Here is a 23,628-nt window from a genome sequence, read left to right on the forward strand (position 1 = left end):
CAAGTTACCCAGAGATGAGGGAGGGGTTAGGGCAGGGGTGGGCAAACTTTTTGACTCGAGGGCCACAATGGGTTCTTAAACTGGACCGGAGGGCCGGAACAAAAGCATGGATGGAGTGTTTGTGTGAACTAATATAAATTCAAAGTAAACATCATTACATAAAAGGGTACGGTCTTTTTTTTTTTTTTTTTTTTTTTTAGTTTTATTCATTTCAAACGGCCGGATCCGGCCCACGGGCCGTAGTTTGCCCACAGCTGGGTTAGGGCCTTTTCGGGTTTCAGCAATGCACAGAGTCCTCGACGTGAGCACACCACTATACATGAATGTGGCCTTGATTCCAGGGTATATGTCAGAGCTTTTCAAAGCCCCTCTGTATGTCTCATTCTCCAATTTTTCTTTCAAAGCTTTTGGTTAGTTTAATGCCTTGCCCCAACTGGTATCCGTCACCTCAGGCAGCTGCAAAGTTAAGTAATTGCCTGTAATTATTTTTGACAAATGCTTATGGCTAAAAAGCTTTTCACACTGGTTAAGCTCTGAGTTAGGTCAAATATAGACAGCTTGCAAGTGAGGTTTTTCAGGGAGCCACCAGACAGGTCATATAATATTTCTCTGGAAATGAAGCTTTGATGGAGCTCTAGCTCCTGTTTTCAGTGGCTGCCAGGCTGCTGGTTGTCACCTAGAATGCAGGCTGTTAGTTTTAAAGAATATCCCAAAGCAGCCCGGCCAGCATGGCTCAGTGCTTGATTGCTGACCTATGAACCAGGAGGTCACAGTTCGATTCCCGGTCAGGGCACATGCCTGGGTTGTAGGCTCGAACCCCATTGTGGGGCATGCAGGAGGCCCCACATCTCTCATCATTGATGTTTCTCTCTCTCTCTCTTTCCTTCCTTCCTTCCTTCCTTCCTTCCTTCCTTCCTTCCTTCCTTCCTTCCTTCCTTCCATCCTTCTCTCGCTTTTTAAATTAACACTCCTCAATTGTTGCTAGCTTGTGGGTAATTTCCAGAGTTCTGAAAAAGCTGATTCTGATTGTTTTGCCAGTTTCTTGTTGCTTTTGTGGAGGAAAGATTTTTTTTTGAGGTCCTTACTTTGCTCTTTTCACTAATGTCACCTCGATAGGGAGTTTGAATAGGCATACTTTATGTATCTGGAAACCACTCAGCCCAAATAGCATGGTGCTTTTTATTTTTAAATATTTTTATTGATTTCAGAGGGGAAGGGAGAGGGAAAGAGAGATAAAACATCAATGATGAGAGAGAATCATTGATCAGCTTGCTTCCTGCATGCCCCACACTGAGGACCAAGCATGTGGCCTTGACCAGAATCGAACCTGGGACCCTTCAGTCTGCAGGCCAATGCTCTATCCACTGAGACAAACCTCCTAGGGCAGCATGGTATTCTTTAAAAAAATTAGGCTTATGAAATTTAAGAAGAGGAATAGAGCCCACCTAATAGTTAAACTCCTGTGGAAAATGTACATTGTTCTACCACTTCCTTCTCCTTCCTAAACTTGCTTTAAGTCTGGAGACTATAAAAATGAATGAACGAATGAACGAATGAATGCATGGGCCAATAAATCAACTGCATTTGTGGCTCACTAAAACGTCTAGTAGAGGGATTTACAGAGAAAGGGCACTCCAGGAATGGTGCTGAATCAAAATAGATTGGCTCAAAATAGGCAAAAATTTTCTCTTCTCTATTATATCTTATCCTGCTCATAACATTAAACCTCCAGTTTTATATTTATCCCATATAAAATTGTATAATCTTTTATCATGAATGCTTCCCACTTAATTTTTATGGGGTATATCTTAGTTTGGGTAGAAAATGAGTCCTGTAATATAGTTTTAACAGTAAATTTTTTCCATACAAGAAAGGAACAAAGGAACCAGGAGGGACAGAAGAAAGGAGGAAGGAAAGAAGATATTCTTGCCAGGTGTCAAGGTGTTGGCCACTGGCAAATTGCAAAAGTATTTTGACTAATATGCAGCAGAGATATAATTATTTTCCATCAGAAAACTCTTAACTAGCTCAATTGAAGGACAGTAGTTAAAGAAGCCTATTTGGAAAGGATCCAAAAAGATTGTTGTGTCTTTCTTAATTTGTTATAATGAATGAGTCATAATATTTTAAGAGGATTAAAGCTGCTTATAATGAGAGTGCTACATTTAAAGGACTAAGGAAGCTTTAGGAACAATATAATATGATTGTAATACAATATAATATGATGGGATAAGATAACGTGATTCTTCCATTTCTTGTTCTTACAAGCAAATTACAAAACAAAATGCTAAGTGGCTTTTAATTTTGTTTCATTCTTTGTCAGAAGATGTGAAGATGAAATAGAACCTGGTTACACACACACACACACACACACACACACACACACTGAGTTAACTCAATTTTATGCAATAAATTGTTATAATAAATCATTTTATATCCTTACTTCTCTAATGATTCTATTTAATTAATAATGAATATAAAAGCAGGACTTCAATTAGTACGCTAGCAAACATAGCCTACATCTTTTAAAATTGGTGTATCTTCATTAAGTACTTAACATCATCTAAGAAAAGGCAAATGGTATTTCTCTCAGTTCTTATGACATCATCATATGACTTTCCAATTTGGAAAACACTCGGAAAAGTAGGAAGGGTCTTCAAGACATAAGGCCTGGTCTCTTTAGAAAATCTTTGTCACAGAAACACAAATAGAGGGGTTATTCCGGATTAAAAGAGAAAAGATACAAAAACGGAATGTAATATGTAACCACTGATTAGACACTAATTTTTAAAATTTATGAAAGATATTTTGAGAATAATTGTGGAAATTTGATATGAGTTGGATATCGTTAAGAACATATTTTTCAGCCCTGGCCAGGTGGCTCTCTTGGTTGGAGTGCTGTCCCCTATACCAAAAGGTTGCAGGTTTGATTCCTGATCAGGGCACATACCTACGTTGCAGGTTCAATCACAGTCAGGGAGCATACAGGAGGCAACTGATCGATAAGTTTCTCTCTCACATCAATGTTTGTTTCTCTCTCTCTAAGAAAAAATGTATTTTTCAGCTCTGGCGAAGTAGCTCAGTTAAGAGTCTGATTTCTGGTTGTACATACAAGAAGAAAGCAATGAGTGGGACAAGAAAATTGGTGTTTCTCCCTTCCCCTCTCTCTGTTTCTCCCTTTCTCTCTCTCTCTCTCTCTCTCTCTCTGTCTCTCTCTCTCTCTCTCCCCCCTCTCTCTCCCTCCCTCTCTCAAAAATCAATAAACAAAAAATTTTTAAGTATTTTCTTAGGAGTGTTAATGATATTGTTTTGTAGAACATTCTTTTTTGGAAAGTGTATGCTGAAGTTTTTAGGGCTGGGTCTACAACTTGCTTTCAAAAGATTCAGAAAAAATATACATATCATAGTTGTCAAGCTGGGAATGTATAACCTGATTTTTATCATGAAATGTGGTGAATAGTAATATATTTCCTCCTTCAAGGAAAAACTTATTGCCCTAGGTGCTGGGAGAGCAGTCAAGAGCAGCCTCTAGCTAGCAGATCTCATGGGACTGCTGCTACTACATATAGTGCCCCACCTTTGTCCAAGGTCATGCTCTTCAATGACTATTGAAATGGAAGTACAAAGGCCTGGCCATTTTTGCCCAATGGGAGACAATTCTGATGGGTCAATTTTAGCTTTAGAATTGGCTATGGCTGTCAATCCTACCCTGCAGCTCAATTTCTCCCCCTGCCCAGTTGTCCCCCACCCACCCACCCACCCACCTTCCTTTCACACATAGATATAGACCCTAAGGGCAATATCTAATAAATATTTGATCATTAAACTCTGTCCCAGAGTCTTCTAGGATAACTCAACCTGTAACACGGATGGACATCAAATAACCTCCAAATGAAGAATTTGTTTTTTAAAGTTTTGTTTCCCTGAAAAATGCCAATGTCACAAAGAAAGGCTGGGGAAATGTCCCAGATTAAAATAAACTAAAGAGACATGACAACTAAATGCAACATATGATGCTGGACTGCATCCTGTACTGGAGACAAATTAAATGCCCAAAGAGCATTATTGGATCAGTTGACAAAATTGGAATATGGATTGTAGTTTAGATAAAAAATATTGAATCAATTTTAAATTTCCTGTAATTGATAAGTGTACAGTGGTTATGTAAAAGAATGTCCTTGTTTTAACAACTAGACACTGAAATATACAAGGGAAAGGAGCATAATATTTTCAACTTCCTCTGAAATGGTTCTGAGAAACTATATACAGAGAGACTGTAAAAAAGCAAATGGGGCAAAATTTTAACAATTGGTGAGTCTAAGTAGAGGGGATATGAGAGAATTCTTTGTATTTTACTTGCAACTTTTCTGTCATCTTGAAATTATTTTCAAATAAGAAATGTATATTTATATATTACATATAAAGAATTACAGATCAACCAGATATAGCAAAATGTTAACAACTGATCTAGATGATAGGGAAATGGTTGTTCTCTGCACTATTCTGTCAACTTCTTTGAATGTTTGAATTTGTTCATAAGAAAAGTTGCGGGGGGGGGGGGGGGAGGGGGGGAGGGAGGGGGGAAATAGGGGCCAGGATGTTTGTTATGCAAGACTATACCTTCTGGAGCACTATGTCTTTATTTCAAGTTGCTGCCCCATGTTTAATGGTTACTCTGTCTGTGATTAACTGAGAGAACATAGATTAGCATATCAATTAGACTCTTAAAGTTTTCCCCTCTATAAAGTAGCCCTCTTTTAAGTCATTAATTATTTACTTCCTCATTATAAGAAACCCAATTAGATGTACAGTGTAAACTCTTAAGTTCCAAAACTTTCTCTCTTTTTTATTTACTGCTGAATCCTTATTTGCTAGAACAATTCCTAGACCATGGAATTTGCTCAATAAATATCTATTAAAACAACAAGTGAGAAAATAAAATAAAGAACACGTGAGGAAGAGTTAAAATAAATATGATTTGGGTATAAGTTAATAATTTTACCTACTAAACATCAACGCCTACCATTATGACCAAAATTAAATTTGATTTGACTTTTTGCTTGCTCTCTCTTTCTTACCACAAATTGGGAGAATATGAATTCTAGAATTATTTTAGCAATCAAGTTGTTAATTTGGATGGACCTGAGCCAGGAAGTAGTTGGAGATAGCACTGCTGGGCTCCAGGAGGGAGCGGCAGAGAGCTTTTGAATGCTAGCCCTTCAGGGCACTTAGGTATAGTGTGACCTTGAGGAAAGACGTGCGGCTGCAGCTGAGGGCCTGGGAGGGGAGGTCTTACCACACAGAACCAAGCTAACTTGAAAGCAGGAGAACCCAGGCTCTACCACACTTGAAGAAAAGAGATCGTAAGGCTGTATGAAGCCATGTGTCAGAAAGCATCGCATATTTATTAGCCAAGTGTCAATACTCACTCAAGGGGCCTGGAAATCAGTCCAGCTGCAGGAGACGATGAGCCAGGAGTCAGAATGCAGAAATCAGAATTGGAGCAAGAACCGAGAGGAACCTAAATAGATGTGGAAATAGGATGCATTAGTTTCGACCTAATGGATGTGTGTTTTAACCACAAAACAGCAGCCTTCCCAGGATCCTGACCTCCTGGCAAACACTGGGGGCTTGCTGATGGTGCTGGTGGCTGATAGGTCTCAGTCCTAATGGCAAGTGTCATCCTAAGACACACTCTGCTGTTATTTCAGGCCATCCTTTATATTCTACCTTTCTACTCATTACTTCTACTTCCAGCTCAGAATCAGAGGAAGCTGAACAAAGCATAACCAAGAGGCCTTCAATTTTTTAAAATATATTTTTATTCATTTCAGAGAGGAAGAGGGAGAGATAGAAACATTAATGATGAGAAAGCTGCCTCCTGCATGCCTCCCCCCCCCCCCCCCCCAACACACACACACTGGGGGATCGAGCCTGCAACCTGAGCATGTGCCCTAGACAGGAATCAAACCCAGAACCTTCAGGCCAATGCTCTATCCACTGAGCCAAACCGGCCAGGGCATGAGGCCTTCAATTTTTCATGTTTATCCTCTTGTCTGGCCCTCACCTCATTTTTTTAAAAAAATATATTTTTATTGATTTCAGACAGGAAGAGAAGGAAAGAGAGATAGAAACACCAATGAGAGAGAATCATTGATCAGCTGCCTCCTGCACACCCCACACTGGGGATTGAGCCCACAACCTGGACATGTGCCCTTGACCAGAATTGAACCCAGGACCCTTCAGTCTGCCTGCTGAAGCTCTATCCACTGAGCCAAACCGGCTAGGGCTCACCTCATTTTCAAATCTAGAGAGCTGCTTGCTCCCTAGGCAACTGTTATTTAAAATAATTTGTTTAGATTTATAGTTAGTTATTTTGCATGGAATAATAACAATTATCTCTTTAACTAACACACCCAGCAAACATCTGAAGTGTTTTTAAGGTGGCATCTTAAACTGCTTAAAAAGGACCACATTGCCCAAATTTTTGACACATTGTAGTGAAATATTAGAACTAAAATCAGTACCGTGGTCTTACACTGTAAGACATGATTTATGATATGCAGGTGCTCTGAGAAATATGATTAATGGTTGGGTTTTATTTCAGATATTTTCCCCATTTATAGTGAGAGTACTATATAATGTTTCTCCATTTTCTTCTTAGAATTATTTCATTAATACTCAGCTGTTGGCCTGTACTAAGGTTTGGCCTCTAAGAGAACTTTATTACAGATGTCACCAGTGTGGCCAACAGCTAAGTTGAGGGCTGGGGAGTAGTATTATTCCAAAAGCAGACTAAGTTAGTACAGTAAAGCAGAAGCAGTTAAACATTAGCTTCCAGGGATTCATCTAAAAGTATGCAATAAGAAATTCTGGAAAGGAGCTATTTTTACTTTCATTATGAAATTTGTGAGTTTTGGTTTAGTATTTTTTTATACTGAATTACATATGCAGAAGGATAACTGTTTTTCCAGTATATTTAGGGTCTGTCAGTAAATACTGTAAAGGACTTCACAATGTGCAAAAAGCTCCCTGGGCACCCTAGCTGGTGTGTCTTTTCAGTTTCTCTCTGCCTGTCATTGTCTCTGAGGTATTTATAGTTGTATAAGTTGATATTTCTGCAAATGATCTTTGTCCACAGAAATACAAATGAATTGTATCTAGTAGAACGCAATTGATTATTGCCTTGTGAGTATTGGCCAGTTTTGCAACTGTTTATAAATTCACTTCAACATTCTTGGTGGCCTATGTATGTGTGATACTTTGAATTCGCCTTTTAATTCATGTAATATTTTTACTGATTCTCTCATTTACTAATGAGTTAATTAAAACCTTTGAAACATATTAATTTCGTATTTGTATGAGTCATGATTTACCTGTTTAAAATTATCTTTTGTCACTGGGGAAAAAACTGAGGACGCATAAGCAAGATTAATGTAGTTGTTTTGCATAGTTAGAATATTTAACGCAGCACTCAAATATATTCAGCTTTCCTCCTCTCTCTCTCTCTCTCTCTCTCTCTCTCTCTCTCTCTCTCTTCAGTTAGACTGAGGCCACTTTAATCCCTGCTGCAGCTTCTCAAACAGAGGAAGGGAGCTAAACCAATGTTCCAGCCAGCCCCAAACAACAAAATAATTGGTTAGACGTGCTGCTTTGCCTGAGTGCAATCTGAGAACACAGAATGCCTCCTTGGCCTGAGGATACTATCTGCCTCAGCACCGTGGGATACAGAGAATTCACAGCAGCCCCAAAGAATGTGCAGTTATATCTAATCTGTGACCGTCCTTGCCTCATCTCTCCCTTGGGGTATCTAAATATTTCCAGGGTGTTTATGTAGATATGTAGACTTGAGGCTTATTTCTACATAGCCCTCTGCAGTCGGTCTTCTTTTTCTTCTGTTGCCTGGTCTCTCCAGTTGTTCGACCTCCCTCTTTCCCACCAGTCCCTTCTCACCAAAGTGTTTGGATGTGAACGATCACAAGCATTTCCGGGCAGTAGTTTACAGCAGTTAGGAACTAGGGTCTGGAGTCACCCAGACCTTGCTTTCTAATTGCAGTGCCATTTTTTTCACCTGTGTGGCCTCGGGAACTGAGTTAAAAGCTCCAAGCGTCAATTTCTCCATCTTTAAAATAGGGATAATACTATCTACTTTATTGGGCAGCTGCGAGGATGAAATGAGGCAATTAAGTGAAGCTCCCGGCTTGATGCAGTCATCTGTTACGACTGCAATTTCCATCTCTGTCTCCGATTTCCTGTTTTACTTCTATTTGTAGGGTTCTTCTACTTCCCATTTTCTTACGTGTAGGTTCACAGCTTTCCCCTCCATCCGACATAGGTACTACCAGGTTTCAGGTGCCCAAAATAAGGCACCTTGGCCTGTTAAGTATTTTATGCTGAAGGAATCTGAGAAAACAGTGGGTCAAGAGAGGCCTTTGGATTTCCCCTGAAGCAGGTCATAAAACCCGCATGAGAGAGGTGCCTCTCCCATAGCCAGAGGAAAGGAGTGTGCTCATCTCAGAAGCCGAGGGACCAGGAATCTGAAAAAACAGGCCTTGCTACATTTCCCCCGCATACTACCCTCAGCTCATAACCCTTTGGTCCCACCACATTTTTCCATGACTCTCAACTTTTCATCAAACACGCATGAAAACACTCACCTTTAACCGTTTCTTCGGGCCTTCATTATAAAGCCTTCTTTTGGAAGGCTCTCGGGTCATTTACCACTAATATTAATTGTGGATGCTTTTCTGTCTTTTATGTAAAAATTAATATAAACTTTATATAGAATTATATTTGTAGTATGTAATTTGTATGCATTTAATGGTTTATAGTTAATATAAATAAATAAAAATTAAATCTGTTAATCTGCCTTTTGTTACAGGAGCTCTGGCTGAGAATTCAGAAGGAGAGGAGGAAAAGCAAAGGCAGTGGTCACATGTACTGCATCATTTTTTAAAAATATATTTTATTGATTTTTTAGAGGAAGGGAGAGGGATAGAGAGTTAGAAACATCAATGAGAGAGAAACATCCACCAGCTGCCTCCTGCACACCCCCTACTGGGGATGTGACCGCAACTAAGGCAAATGCCCTTGACCGGAATCCAACCCGGGACCCTTCAGTCCATAGGCCAACGCTCTATCCACTGAGCCAAACTGGTTAGGGCCTTTTTAAAATTATTATTACAATCGATTTAGTTTTCTCATCAATGATCTGGGGAGAAAATCCATCAGCAAACCATTGACAGTGCCCGGCTCAGACTAAGGCCTGAAGAAGTGTGAGATGCTGTTTGCTGTTACCTCACTTTATCAGTCTTTTTGTTAGGGTGGATTGTGAAATAACTCACATAACTAACATATGACTTTGTTGAAAGGTAGCAAATTCTTGGGTTTCTAGCTAATTTAATGACCAATGGCTCTAGTCAGAGAGTTCGTTTGATGATATTATTTGTGATTACTTCAGATAACATTTTGGATTTATGTTTCATCCTAAGAGAAAACATCAGCAGAAAAGACACCACGGTGAGCAGCAAACTAGTGGTTTCCTGCTGTTACGGTAAAGCTGAACTGTGCTCATTGCTTCCTGTCCAAACGTAGGACATTCTGATCCTGTGATAATGTTCTACTAAAGGAGTTTATTTGTTTTTGCATCAAATGATTTGTGTCGATGAGTTCATTTCTTGTGAGGAAGATCAGTACAACATGGCTGGGCTCCTTGCTGTCATCTCCCTGCCGGCTAACCCAGCTAGCCAGAGAACACATCGATTGTCTGCCTTAGCAAGAAAAACATCAGCTCTTCCAAAAAATTTTTCCGTTGGGGCATTCTCTTAAATTTGATAAATAAATTATTTACCGATGGCTTGAGAAAAACATAAAAAGAGGAAAATGGTCATTTTTAAAGAAATCACTGAACGGCAGCCAGAGGTTTCAAGCAGGTTCCATTTGCCATGGCTAGAAAAGAGAGCTGATTTGTTTTCAACCAAACTTCTGTTTATTTAAGGTTGAAACAAATGACTGAATGTTTCTGTAAATAGCCCAATGTAAAATTAAAATGGAGAAATACTCTCTACAATCGCTTTTCCCCCTTTCTGTATTCGGGGAGATGTAATCCATTTCTGAGAAAATCCGAAAATACCACTTTCATAGAGTGGTGCATTATAACCTCTCAGACAAGCAATTTCATGTGTGTGCTGACATTCCCCTTCCCCATGCAGTCTCTCAGAACAAAAGGCAAACAATAGAGAAATGCCATATTTATACATGAAATATCGTTCCAGAGCTAGGCATCCCTCCCTGACAAGGTAGGAAGAGCTTAGCCATTTTACTACATTTCCCCCATCTTCTTGGTCAGAGCATGTAAGCAACTGTAATTAAGTATATGTTTTGTGTGTTGATTATGTAAAATCATTCCAGAGGCGACTGGTTTTATTTTGAATAGAGTTAATGAAATGAAAGCTCGTAGGAGGGAGAATGACAATCAAGCAGCAGAGTCTTGTTTAATATTATCTTTGCACCTGGGCAACATAATGCGTAATTTATATCAACTTAGTATTTTCCATAAGGTAACCAAACAACTGATTTGACTACGCTTTAATTTTCTGAATTTTCTAGTGGTTTTGGAATTAAGGAGAAAATCACCAACAATCCTAAAGGGTAAGCTGTGTTTTTACATGTTACTTTCCTAACCTCCACAAGCCTATCCCACATTTTAAATCTGGATCCCTATACTCTTCACTTATAATTCCTAGTTATATACTTAAATGCTTATTTGCTAAATGTCTCTCTCCCACTGATCCCATTGTAATGAGCTAGTTATTAATAAAAGGAAAGGAGCAACAGGAAGGCCAGACATGATAGCCATGTCATTTGGGCAGCTCCACCAGGAAGCTGCAATTTCACACTCCCAGGAGATCCTGGCCCATTTCCAGCAGATCATGGGAGGATGGGGGAGAAGGGGTCCAACAAAGGGAAGATAGACATATGCCCAGTAAAGTCGGGGTGACACAGGAAAGGCACTTGCTTGCAAATCACACCTGGGGTCAGGGATGGTTGGCCAGAATGGGTGTAGCCACTGCAAGTGCTCAAACATTTGGGAATACATAATCCCCTAAACAAAGAAGTTGGGCTCTTGTTGCACTTTACTCTTGGCTTGTGGGGTCCTTTTGCTCCTGCTTCTTTGCATTCACCCCTATGGCCCATAGCCCTGTGGACCCCCACATGCAGTGGACTAATGGACTACAAATGGGAAACACAAGCTAAGCTAGCCTGGTGCTGGACTGGACCCGGCTCCAACATGGAAAGGAAACTGGATATTAGCTCTGATTTTAGCTCTACTGAAGCCCTAGCTACATTTCTTCTATGAGTGGACTAAGGGAAATGGGACTTGGAAACCGGGGGCATAATTCCATGAAATAAAGCTTTCTACCATATCTCATCCTCCCATGGGGGCCTCCAGAAATGCTTATCCAACGGTACCCCAATAACCCCACTTCCACATGCAACCAGGGAAGATGAGTCCCTCTTATGTCCTGTAACACCACCAGGCTGCAGTTTAGCTTACTTCTATACTCCAGAGCCTACCACAGTTTCTGGCGAAGAGCGGACCTCAATAATATCCACTGACTGGTGGAAAGACAGTACAGTGGGTTTTGATAAAAGGCATTCATGCTGATGGGCATCTCAACAATAACCAATATTTCATTTTGTCTGAGAAGGCAAAGGTGAGTTTGAGAAGTTCGTAATTATCATCAACTCCATTCATTCCTGTGCTCAGAACCTCTTCTTATGAAAGGTGTTAAAAGAATGCTGATTACCTAGGAAAGCTAGTCTCACTCCTGAGAGGTGTTAAATTTGTTCAGCCACTTCATTAGACCAGGATTTTTGATTGACAGGGAAGATGATGGAGAATTTTCTTCAAATTGCTATTAAGGGCAAACTAGTTTCCTGTAAACCACATGGTTGTCTAATCATGTATTGCTTATAATTAAAACCAGTTCACCTATCTACGTTAAAAAGTAAGCAAATACCATGCACACCTAATTACATAATATCATTTAACACATTATGGTAACACCTAACATTTCCTGAGGACTTGTTAAGTGTCTAAGCAACTTTACATGCATTTTTCACAGTTAATTCTCAAAACAATCCTGTGAGGTACTATTATTTACTATTATATTTCTATGAGGGTGAGAGTGGTTGGGCAATTAGCAAAAGTGGTAAAGTCCAGACATGGCTTCTGGGGCTGTCTGACTTCAGACACTTCTTTCTTAACCCTTGTTCACAACCTCTCTGTTAATGTGTTTATCTCCCTTGCTAAACTGTGAAAGCCTCAAAGGCAGGGGCTATGTTTTACTCACCGTCATATCTCAACTACTTTATTGCAATAGATGCTCAATAAAATTGTAGTGCATGAAGGAGGAAGTGCTTTCTCAATATCAGAACTATATGCTTGCTATAGTTTAATGTTAAATATAGTTAACTATACAATGTGTACAAACAAAATACACACATCAAACAAATATTTACATAATAAAACAATTATATATGAACATATCTCACTACTTTTATTAAATTGGTAATCTATGTTTTATGTTAAAGCATAAGAAATTCCCATTCTATTAGGTCAAAAATGGTGAAGGTCAAATAATATCCGTTTTATATGGTACAAGCTAGTGAAAAAAAAATTTATGTCAACTCTTAGTGGTATAATTAGGCAGGATGGTCCACTACCAGATTTTTCCGACTCAAATAGAGGTACGTCATTATAAACCACCAAAGAAAACTTCTTTGTGAGAATTAAAGACGTCATATCTATAAGAACTTTCTTCTAGGTCCAATGGCCTAACTTTATATACAAATTATTTTTCATGTATTTATCACAGTGGAGATAATTTGGTCCTATGAAAATTCAACCCCACACATATTAGCCTTGGCTTGGATTCTCTCTTTCAGGCTGCCAAGTTGCATACACCTCCTTTCAAAGTCCTTCTCCATGAAGCCCTCCCTCCCCCAGCCTCACCCCCGCCCCCCGCCCCCTTAAAAAAATATATGTTCAGTAAAAAGTATTTCTGGAGCCTCTAGGACAGTGATTCTCAACCTTCCTAATGCCGCAACCCTTTAATACAGTTCCTCATGTTGTGGTGACCCCCAATTTCATTGTTACAAATTGAACATAATTAAAGCATCGTGATTAATCACAAAAACAATATGTAATTATATATGTGTTTTCCGATGGTCTTAGGCGACCGCTGTGAAAGAGTCATTCAACGCCCCCAAAGGGGTCTCGACCCACAGGTTGAGAACCGCTGCTCTAGGAGGTGAAGGTGAATTATAAGTTTGCTCCTCTTGGGCACCAAGACCATACGGTGTATGCCAGAGCACTGGCCACTTGCCTTGAAGCTGGGTAGAACTTTGGGATGAAGTGAGGATAGTGGGCTGGAGAACTCTCTTATTATGATTTTCTTTGTTATGGAAGACCCAAAATAAAGGGCTGTTTTTGCCCTGATGTTTTAGGGAAAGCAATGCTTTACATTTGCACTTGCATGCTGTTCTCACACCCTCTCTCCTAGCAGAGGCCAAAGGCTGTTGTGGGCTCCTCAGGCCAAGGACTTCTCCTGGGTACACCCTATCAGTTGCTCAGTCAAGTCCAGATCTTTTCATCTCACTTGACTTACGATGGGACACCAACACACACCTCTCTCCCTGTCTCACCTCCTCCAGGAACTGCTAACTTGCACACTTCTGTCCCCCCTTTTCTGAACTCCATATCCTGTAGGAAATGCACGCTTTTAAATCTTTTCAGTGTAATAGCTTAATTCTGTCCTCCACACAGCACAACTCTAAGCTCACTTAGGACAAGAATCTCCCATTAAAACCCTCCCGTCTTCTTCCACCACACCGGCTGAGGGTTCAGTCAATATTTGCTTGACTGAATGTGACACATAAAGATGGCTTCTCTTAGTTAATGAGAAACAACCTCTCTTCCCTCCAAACATGGAAAAGAACAGACTTCCAAACAAGGAACCACATATCCCAGCGTCCCTCTTCCTTTGCTTAAACGTGGAGGTGAACACTGAGATATGTAAAACAGAACAAATCGAAATGTCAACCATACAAATGCTCTAATAGGCCTTATTTATTTGATTGCAGGAAGCCCCTTCCCACAAACCAAGTCTTTAGGTGCATTCGTCCTGCAGAAAATCGCTGGACGAATGCAGGGTTTCTCACATGCAGGTTTACATGGGCCGGTTGATTGTGTTTGCTGAACAAGGGGCCACTGTGACCAAGGCTGGATGTTGGCTCCCCCCGGGGTCAGTTTGCTTCACACAACAAGAAACCCTTCCACAGGCAAAGCCAGGCCTCATTTAACCCCTACCCTTCCACCCTCAAATTAATCATTGACCAATAATATTCTCTTGCCTGAAAGGAAGACTGCATAATTTCCAGTAAAATGTGGTGCCCGAATCATGTGCAGTTTGTTCCTACTGCACCATTTTCTTCAACAATGAAGAGATTTTTTTTTTCAGCAGCAGTGGCATAATCAGAGCATACTATGATAATTGGATATAAAAAAATAAAGTCTGAATAAAAGTGTATCTCACTAAACATGCATTAGGTACCTACTGTATTTGCTAAGTACCCACTATGTATTTCACATTGAGCAATGACTTAATAAGCAGCGATTAAAATAAGCGGTAGGGGGAATAAAAAGCTGGAAGAAACCTAACCTACCGGATTTCTTTTAGAGGAAAGGAAACTGAGGTCCCGAGAATTTGTTCTTCCTTAAGGCATGAAACAAGTTAGAGACAGAGTTGAATCAGAGCTCTGGAGACAGATAAAATCAAAACAGCAATTTTAAAATATTGTGCAACCTAGATTGGAGACATAGTTGGAAACTGTCCAGTATCAAAGAATGTTATGTTAGTAATCTTCATTTAACTAGTCTTTTTTTTTTAACCTTTAAAATTTTTATACTATCAGCTTTTATTGTTGTCTTGGCTTTTATTAATTTCATTAGAAGTTTTATTTGAGGTAGAAACCTTTACTAACGTTAACATCACCAAAGAAACCAGGTGAATTAGAACTGGAGTCCAGACCAGATTGAAAGATTTAACTTTATGTGGTATATATGAAAACTGAGACCTGAAGAGAAATAATAGATAGAAATTTTTAATATTAGAAAGTTTCTAATTTATAGAAGTAATGGACTATTAGAGAAAGTTTGGGGGGGGGATGTATCACCCGAAGGGGTCCAGCATATACCACTGTGGCATTAAAATTATTTTGAGCAGAAAGCATTTGAGGTCTCAGAGGAACTCAACTGTCATAAATCTCTTCCCTGGGAGTAACCAGGGAAGAAGTTTGGCTCTGATCACCAGAGATAAGACATACCTCACCTAAACAGGCATGTCACAAAAACTTGCCCACCTATTCCCCTAAGGATTCATTTAATTTTCATTAAAAAGTCAGAGCTCTGGAGTTTTGTTTCCCCATAAATACTCTTTCTCCCCCTCCCCTTTTCTTTTTAAGAAGTCACTTGTATTCCTGTAAGTGCCTTTTCCCCCTTTCTTTTCTGCTATTAAGATGGTTTATAAGCCCCGAATTCTAACCCTCCCTTTATAGTCACATTTTTATGTGAACTCATCTATGTACATTAATAAAACTATGCACCCCTATGTTCATAGCAGCACAATTTACAATAGCTAAGATTTGGAAACAGCCTGAGTGCCCAACAGCAGATGCGTGAATTAAAAAACTTTGGAACATCTACACAATGGAATACTATGCTGCTATAAAAAAGAAGGAACTTTTACTATTTGCAACAGCATGGATGGAACTGGAGAGCATTATGCTAAGTGAAATAAGCCAGTCGGAGAAAGATAAATATGACATGATCTCACTCATATGTGGGATATAATGATGAATATAATTAGATGAACAAGAATAGATCCAGAGACAAATGGGGGGGGGATCAATTGGGGAAAATGGAGACTTATGTAAAACTTTAGACAATTAAAAATTAAAATAAATAAAAATATAAAACTATGTGATTAAATTTGTGTTTTCTCTTACAAATCTGTCTTTTGTCAGTTTAATTCACAAGACCTCAGGAACTGCACCTAAGAGGATAGAGGGAAAGTTTTCCTTCCTGACACAACATCAGTTCAACACAACTATTTTCAATTTTGCTTATTTCCTACAATTCTTTCAACTGTGTTTACTTTTTACATCATTATAATCATCGTTAACATTACAATATAAGCACCCGTCCACAATGCCACATAACCCTTCAAATTATGACTTCCTAATGACTGCAACATACTTCATTGAGATTATACATAAAAAGTTCCTTAACTAGCCTTCTACTGTTGGATATTTAGGTTGCTTCTAATTTTTTAAAGTTATAAACAACTTGGGGAAAAAATTTTGAACATAAAGCTTTCCATTATTCTATAAGTTAGCTCCCAGTGCTGTGGCCTTTGAAAATGGAATGTTGGGTTAAGTATTTATCTCAGGAAAATGGCAATTAGCGGTAAAGTAACAAAGGAAATGTAGGACATTCTTTTATAAACTAACTATGTCTCAGATAAACTCATAAAGAAGGGCCACGGAAAAAAACAAAAACCATTTTGTGTCTGGAAGATGTGCAAACATGACGAGAATTATCCAGTAAAAGGCAGTACTTGGACTAGGTAATTTGAAACCCAGAAAAAGGTCCCTTGGCCATTGTTCCCACAAAACAAACAAAAAATAATAATAGTGGATTAATTTAGCAACAAGTTTATGGAAGATTGGGTGAATGAGTTTGTTTTAAGTGAAAAGGGCCAATTTAAGAGTTATTGCTGATGAAAGTTCCATTATCAAACCTTCATTTGGTTTTCATTAGCTTTCATTTGAAGAAAATGATAAACCATTAGGCAGAAAGCAATTGCTGCTCGCAGTTATCTGACCACCATAGGAACAATCGAGTTAGCTGAACCTTTCCCCCCAGCTACTTCTCTGCATTTAGCCATTAGTCCTCCATTAGGAGGGCCCAGGTACCAGCCATTCGAACAGGCAATCGATTAGGAGATTTCAAGTAGCAACAACAAAGAAAAGTTTGTTGTGAAGAACCACAAGCTATTCATCTCTGCAAAGAGAGGGGGAAACACACACACACAACCAAACTACATTACAACTCAATTTAGAACTTTTTCTTACCTTGTGATCTAAGGAGGGAAAATCAATTTTCATCTCAGAGCCCCATTTTCTCCTATTAGATTTCTCTACAGTGGGCTTTCCAGAAATGATGCTTGATTATTTCTGAGTCACAACTACTTAAAATCCACATTTATGAACCATTTCCTAGGTAAAAGCTGAGGAAATTACAGCAAGTTCTCTGTGCCCTTATGTTCTCTCTCTTTCAGGAGTTTAGATCTAATCAGCAGCTGTAGCAACGCCTGTTATGATCTTCCCTCAACACTTCTATCAGGACCAAGAATATGAACCTTCACCTAAAGTGTCTCATAAACTATCAGGAGTCCCTTTTTCTCCCTTTCTTTTCTTTTCTTTCCTTTTCTCTTCTTTTCTTTCTTTTTTTTATTTTATTTTTATTGCCAGCTGGTAGTTAATCCAAATACTGCTTTAGACATACATTGTCTGCAGGAATCCTCATCTGGTCAGCTGCAAATGCGTCCCTTGAAAAACAAACAAGAAGCACTTACCAGTTAATTTTCTGAAAGCAGAGGCGCTATTGTGGTGCCTGGGTGTGACCTCCCTGCTGCAGACTGGAACGCAGGGTGGTTTTCAGAACTGCTACGTGTGTACTCTTTCCCTGCTTCCTCCTTTGGCTTTTATCTGGCTGTTTGAAATGACACTGTAGAGGAGAATGATGCTGGGTTTCCTCTAAATGTGGCTCTTCCCTTCCTCCTCCACCCTCCATAAAAATTCACCCTGCTTTCCTGGAGGAAAGTAAGCAAGGAGCATACTGCCCCAATTAATTCTTTTGCTCGGCCTGTGTGTGTGTGTGTGTGTGTGTGTGTAACTGAGATTTGTTTTCTTGAATGGAAATCATTGCCATTGGCTGCAGTGCCACAGGCTGAGGAACTAGGGGTGGGGGAGGCACCCATGCCTCCTTTGTTTGGGTGGGCTTGAGCCTAGGAAAAGTCAAATTAAATCTCATTTCAACAATGGAATGAAAAGAACCTTAGAAATGTCAAAGGAGAGCTCTTCAAATGCCCTGGGTTTCAGTGTATTTCTGAGAGGGAAGAGAATTGGAATCACATTGTCAGTTAGGCGAGCATTTTAGCTGTGGTGTGTGTGTGTGTGTGTGTGTGTGTGTGTGTGTGTGTGTTTTACTGAGGCAGGTTGAGAGACAGCTTGCCAGGCTCTGAGGAAATTAAAGGTTGGATTTTTATCTCTCATCTCCCTCGTGGGCCTGGCAGATACGGGCTCGTCTGTGTATCTGAAACAGGACTCATAATTCAGAAATTCGCAGGGCGAGCTTGGGGGGCGGGGGGGTGGCGGGGGGTGAAGGTGAGCAGGCCTTGATGTGGTTAGCTTCCCTCTGCAGGGCTAACGTGATTATTTGGGGAAGGTCTAACATCAGCTTGACCATGTGATATTGGAAATCGAATGTTATTAGGTCCTGAAACATGGGTGGGCCACCTAATTGAACATGGCTTGAGGAGCACACGGCTTTGTGTCTGACTGCTGTGCGAGGCTGCCGGGAGCACCGGGTGCCACCCCAAGTGTGCCTCTTTGGCGTAAGGCTTATTTTGAGCTGATTATTTTTGAAGAGACTGCAGACCCGGAAGAAGCTTGGAAAGCAGGCAGTAGTTACCCTTTTGTGAGGGGAAATCTACATTTATAAGAGACATTTACATTAGAAAGGGGGCCTGTATCAGGAGGAGAGCTACTACTGGAGATCATTTTTTCATCCCAGAGGCTTATCTGCCTGTCAGGGCAACCTTTGTTTCCCAAACATTTCCTCTTCTCACCTTCCTGTGAATTACCTTCCCCTCCTTTAAATCCCAGACCCCTATCCTTTTCCTTAGCTCAGGATCCTATATAATCCTCAATCTTCTGGCCACCATTTGAGGCTGGTATCTTTGTGGGTCTCCTGAGTGCACGTAATTAAAGTTGTTTTGTGTTTGCCCCCCCCTCCTCCTGTTCGTGTCTTTTTACACGGGGTCTTAGCCACGAACAATGAAAGGTAGAGGGAAAATGCTCTTTCCTCCCCTCCAAGACCAAGTCTAGAAGATTTAAAGCAGGATCCTCTGAGCAGTGGGTAAGGGTGGAGTGGGAGCAAATGGGAATGACCCTGGGGGATGCTTTTTCAAACTACCAATTTCCCCCTGCCTATGAGGATGTGCTCCCTCACATTTTCCCTCAGGTCCCAATCCCTTGATTCCACAGAAGTAACCACCAGTAATAATCCTGGCCTACCTCTTTTCAGTATGACCCCAGCACAGATGTGCTGGTTGAAGGAGTAGCAAGTAGTAGAGCACTCTGCTTAGGCACCAGCTCCCACTGCTTTGCTTCAGCAATGTGAGCATTTACTACTAGTTATATGCTACCTTCTGTCGCCACACAAAAGCACAATTTCACCCACAAAAGACATTTTTGAGAAGAATTTTAAGTGTTTGTTACTTTACACGGTTTCGAGTTTATTTTTTGGTGGTAGAGCGGCAAGCATTGAGGAGCAAAGGATAGAGAAGGATGAGAAATGACATTTGGCAAACAGTTACTAGGTGCCAAGCATAGTTTAAGCACAGTACACACCGAAACTCAGGAAAGTGTACACATTTTTATGTTTCGCTACCACCTAAAACAATAGAGTTGAATCATATGATTACTTACCTTTAAAATTGGTCCAAATGCCCTAACCGGTTTGGCTCAGTGGATAGAGCGTCTACCTGCACAGACTGAAGGGTCCCAGGTTTGATTCCGGTCAAGGGCATGTACCTTGGTTGCGGGCACATCCCTAGTAGGGGGTGTGCAGGAGGCAGCTGATGAATGTTTCTCTCTCATTGATGTTTCTAACTCTCTATCCCTCTCCCTTCCTCTCTGTAAAAACAAAATCAATAAAAATAAATAAATAAAATAAAAAATAAATAAAAATTGGTCCAAAAAACTCAGGAACAGTAAATCAAATGTCTCAGCTGCACATTTGAGGAGCTCCCTTAAGATATGCCTTACAGTTGGTCCATTATTCAAAAATAGTTGAAGCTGAAATGCCACCCTTCGTGCAGTGAGTGCAGTGGATATCAGCCAGGATGTTGGGTGGTGCATTGGTTAAGCTGGTGAGACAGCTCATTGGAGATCTAGTAAGATGGCCTCTACTGTCTGTTGCAGAGTTGGAGTTCAGTCCCAGGCACTGACTCTACACACCACATTTATAGTACATAGAGATGCTATTCAGGGAACAAGATAACAAAAAGGGGTCCTGGATGATCTTGTGCTCTGGTGCAGTGGGTGTGCCCCGAGGGGTCCAGTAAAGGAGATTACGCTGACATTTCAAATGTGATGTTATCTTGGATACAAAAAAAGGCAATAGACAGGCTCCCTTAAGGTAGAGATTGACCTTTGTCAAGGTCTGGGATGAGACTTGACTATCGCCATAACTCACTTTTAGTTAAAAATTATGTTCAGCTCGTCTGGTGTGGCTCAGAGGTTGAGCATTGACTTATAAACCAGGTAGTTATGGTTTTATTCCTGATTAGGGGTTGTGGGGTCGATGATCCCCAGTAGGAGGCATACAGGAGGCAGACAATCAATGATTCTCTCTTATTATTGATGTTTCTATCTCTCTCTCCCTCTCCCTTCCTCTCTGAAATCAATTTTTAAAAAAGATACAGTATCTGTATAATAATAATAATAATAATAATAATAATAATAATAATGTTCAGATGCTCCTGTGTGGTTGGTTACTTTCAGTCTCTGCATTTGTGTGGCCCACCACACTGGCTCCCCCTGAACTTGTCAGATTTAGTATGTGGTCCCTTTTCATCCCCACTGCCCCCTTTTGGTCATAAATCAATTCAAAGGATGCATTAACATCCAACCCTCTTGATTGGATAATATGGTCCCACAGTACTAGGAAGGCTTATTCTTGGAAAGTTTCTCCCCCCCGCCCCGCCCCCCCCCCCACCCCCCCCGCCCCCCCCCGCCCCCTGCCTTCATTAGTTGTTTGTTCCTTCCATTGTTTCACCATTTCCCCAAACAGGCCCAAAATTTTAATAAAAACTATCCTACCCATTTCCCTTCCTGTCCACCTCATCCCTCCCACACCCAAATGATATGCCAGTAATAGCCCAAAAGTACACACTTGCTATGTTGCAGAAATGCAGTTAACTCTATTGGGAAGGAGATGCTCGCTGAAGATCTACAACAAGCATGTCAAACTAGTGGCCTGTGGCCTGCATGAGGCCCAGCCAATATAACGGTATATAAGAAACGTTTTGATAAAAATTCCATAACTTAATTTTTACAATATTCTGTTATACATAATTATTAATAACGAACTACAATGTTCACTAATGACTGATTACTATAATCCTGTTGCATTCATTTCCCTTATACCAGCGGTTCTCAACCTGTGGGTCGCGACCCCTTTGGGGGTCTAACAACCTTTTCACAGGGGTCGCCTAAGACCATTGGAAAACACATATAATTACATATTGTTTTGTGATTAATCACTATGCTTTAATTATGTTCAATTTGTAACAATGAAATTGGGGGTCACCACAACATGAGGAACTGTATTAAAGGGTTGCAGCATTAGGAAGGTTGAGAACCTTACACGCTTTACACACAGTTACGCACAGGCGCACCATTTCTCCCCACTAATACTAGCAGCGAATATTTTAGTAGCCAATTGCCACATCATTAGTCTTGAACTGACTTGTTTGGTGTGCACAACAGAAAATATTTCACTTTCAGAGAACAAGAAAAATAGGTTTATTTGCGTTATGCTTATTAATTTGTGCAGTTGTTCAGTGTCTGATAAGTTAATGTTCAAGAAAAATATTAATTTTGGTCGGGACGCCCTGGTGAGGTTGAAACGGCCCCGATGAGGTTGGGACGCCCCCCGGTGAGGTTGAAACGGCTCCGGTGAGGTAGGGACGGCCCCAGTGAGGTTGAAACAGCCCCAGTGAGGTCGGGATGGCCTTGGTGAGGTTGAAATGGCCCCGGTGAGGTCGGGATGGCCCCGGTGAGGTAGGGACAGCCCCGGTGAGGTAGGGACGGCCCCGGTGAGGTTGAAATGGCCCCGGTGAGGCCGAGACGGCTCCGGTGAGGTTGGGACTGCTCCAGTGAGGTTGGGACAGATAATGGGGACCAGTATAGACTGATGAACAGGGGTAGATGCAGAGGCAGAGCAACATTGAACAGACTGTCAAACTACAGTGGGAAGCCTGAGGAGGGTTTGTGGGGGGGGGGGGGGGGGGGTTAAGAGATCAACCAAAGGACTTATATGCATGCATATAAGAATAACCAACGGACACAAGACACTAGGGGGTAGGGGTCGGGGGAATGTCAAGGGGGGGAAAAAGGAGACATATGTAATACTCTTTGTAAAACTTCAAGAAATAAAAATTATAAAAAAAATAAAAATAAATAAAAAAGAAAAGAAAAATATTAATGTTTATTAAAATGTTCTATTATTTTATGTTAACGATGACTCATTTATTTCAGCCCTTTGTATTCAGCATGTGTCTATCAAAATAAACCTACATTTCTATGAAAATTGAAGCTTTTGTTTTTTTGCGGCCCACATAAACTAAAACCTTCTTTCTTTGGCCCGTGTTAGCCTTTGAGTTTGACTTGCTTGATCAACAGTGTCTTCTTGCTCTCCCACACATCTATTCTGCAAGTTGTGTCCCTCATAGAAGGCCCTTTGCTTTTCTCAGCAAAAGTACAGAAAGGTTTGCCTTGAAACATACCTCCCCCTCCCCTGGGATTGGTGTGCAAACTGTACAGCATGGAAAGGCTTTAAAGCACCGGGCCTGCTGTAGGGCACAGAAACTATACTGGCTCTTTAAAGGACATCTTCTCAAGCCACCCCTTTGTGTCAAGTAGAACTCCCTTCTCCTCCCCACTTGAAACCCACAGTCAGATGTGACAGGGGCAGGTACTCGGGAGAATTAATTCTTGTCACATCCTCTGAGGGGTAGGAATGCCACGTCAACCTTTCCCCGTAGAGGATATGACAACCTAGGGGCACCTGACATTGGCTTCCTTTGCAGGACCTAGGTCAGTGATGGCGAACCTTTTGAGCTCGGGGTGTCAGCATTTTAAAAAACCCTAACTTAACTCTGGTGCCGTGTCACATATAGAAATTTGTTGATATTTGCAACCATAGTAAAACAAAGACTTATATTTTTGATATTTATTTTATATATTTAAATGCCATTTATCAAAGAAAAATCAACCAAAAAAATGAGTTCGCGTGTCAGAGGTGACGTAGGTTCGCCATCACTGGCCTAGGTCAACCTCCTTAGAGATTTTCCATTTCATCAGGAACATGAGTTCTCCAATGGAGCCTGTCTCTCCAGTAATCTGCTCCATTCCAAACCCTGGGGAAAGCCTCCTGGCTGTAATGACACTTCTTTCTTCTTCTTTGATTTGCTCTCCTCTCCCTTAGCTTCA

General features: G+C 40.6%; 1 protein-coding gene across 4 annotated transcripts in view; it reads right to left on the reverse strand.

The window, feature by feature from the left end:
* CMKLR2 (chemerin chemokine-like receptor 2) overlaps positions 1–23,628 on the reverse strand; it is a 51,116-nt gene that overhangs the window by 25,316 nt on the left and 2,172 nt on the right. For 2 of the 4 annotated variants that reach the window (XM_070421950.1, XM_070421947.1), the window contains exon 2: positions 5,430–5,521. The gene's annotated coding sequence lies outside the window, so the exon portion shown is untranslated. Of the gene's footprint in view, positions 1–5,429; positions 5,522–17,199; positions 17,668–17,702; positions 17,900–23,628 lie in introns of those variants that run through there. The other 2 variants (XM_070421948.1, XM_070421949.1) reach the window with 2 other exon arrangements.

The sequence above is a fragment of the Myotis yumanensis genome, unplaced genomic scaffold (genome assembly GCF_028538775.1).
Source record: "Myotis yumanensis isolate MYYU_CA2020_CCGP unplaced genomic scaffold, mMyoYum1.0.hap1 SCAF_8, whole genome shotgun sequence".
Taxonomy (NCBI): domain Eukaryota; kingdom Metazoa; phylum Chordata; class Mammalia; order Chiroptera; family Vespertilionidae; genus Myotis; species Myotis yumanensis.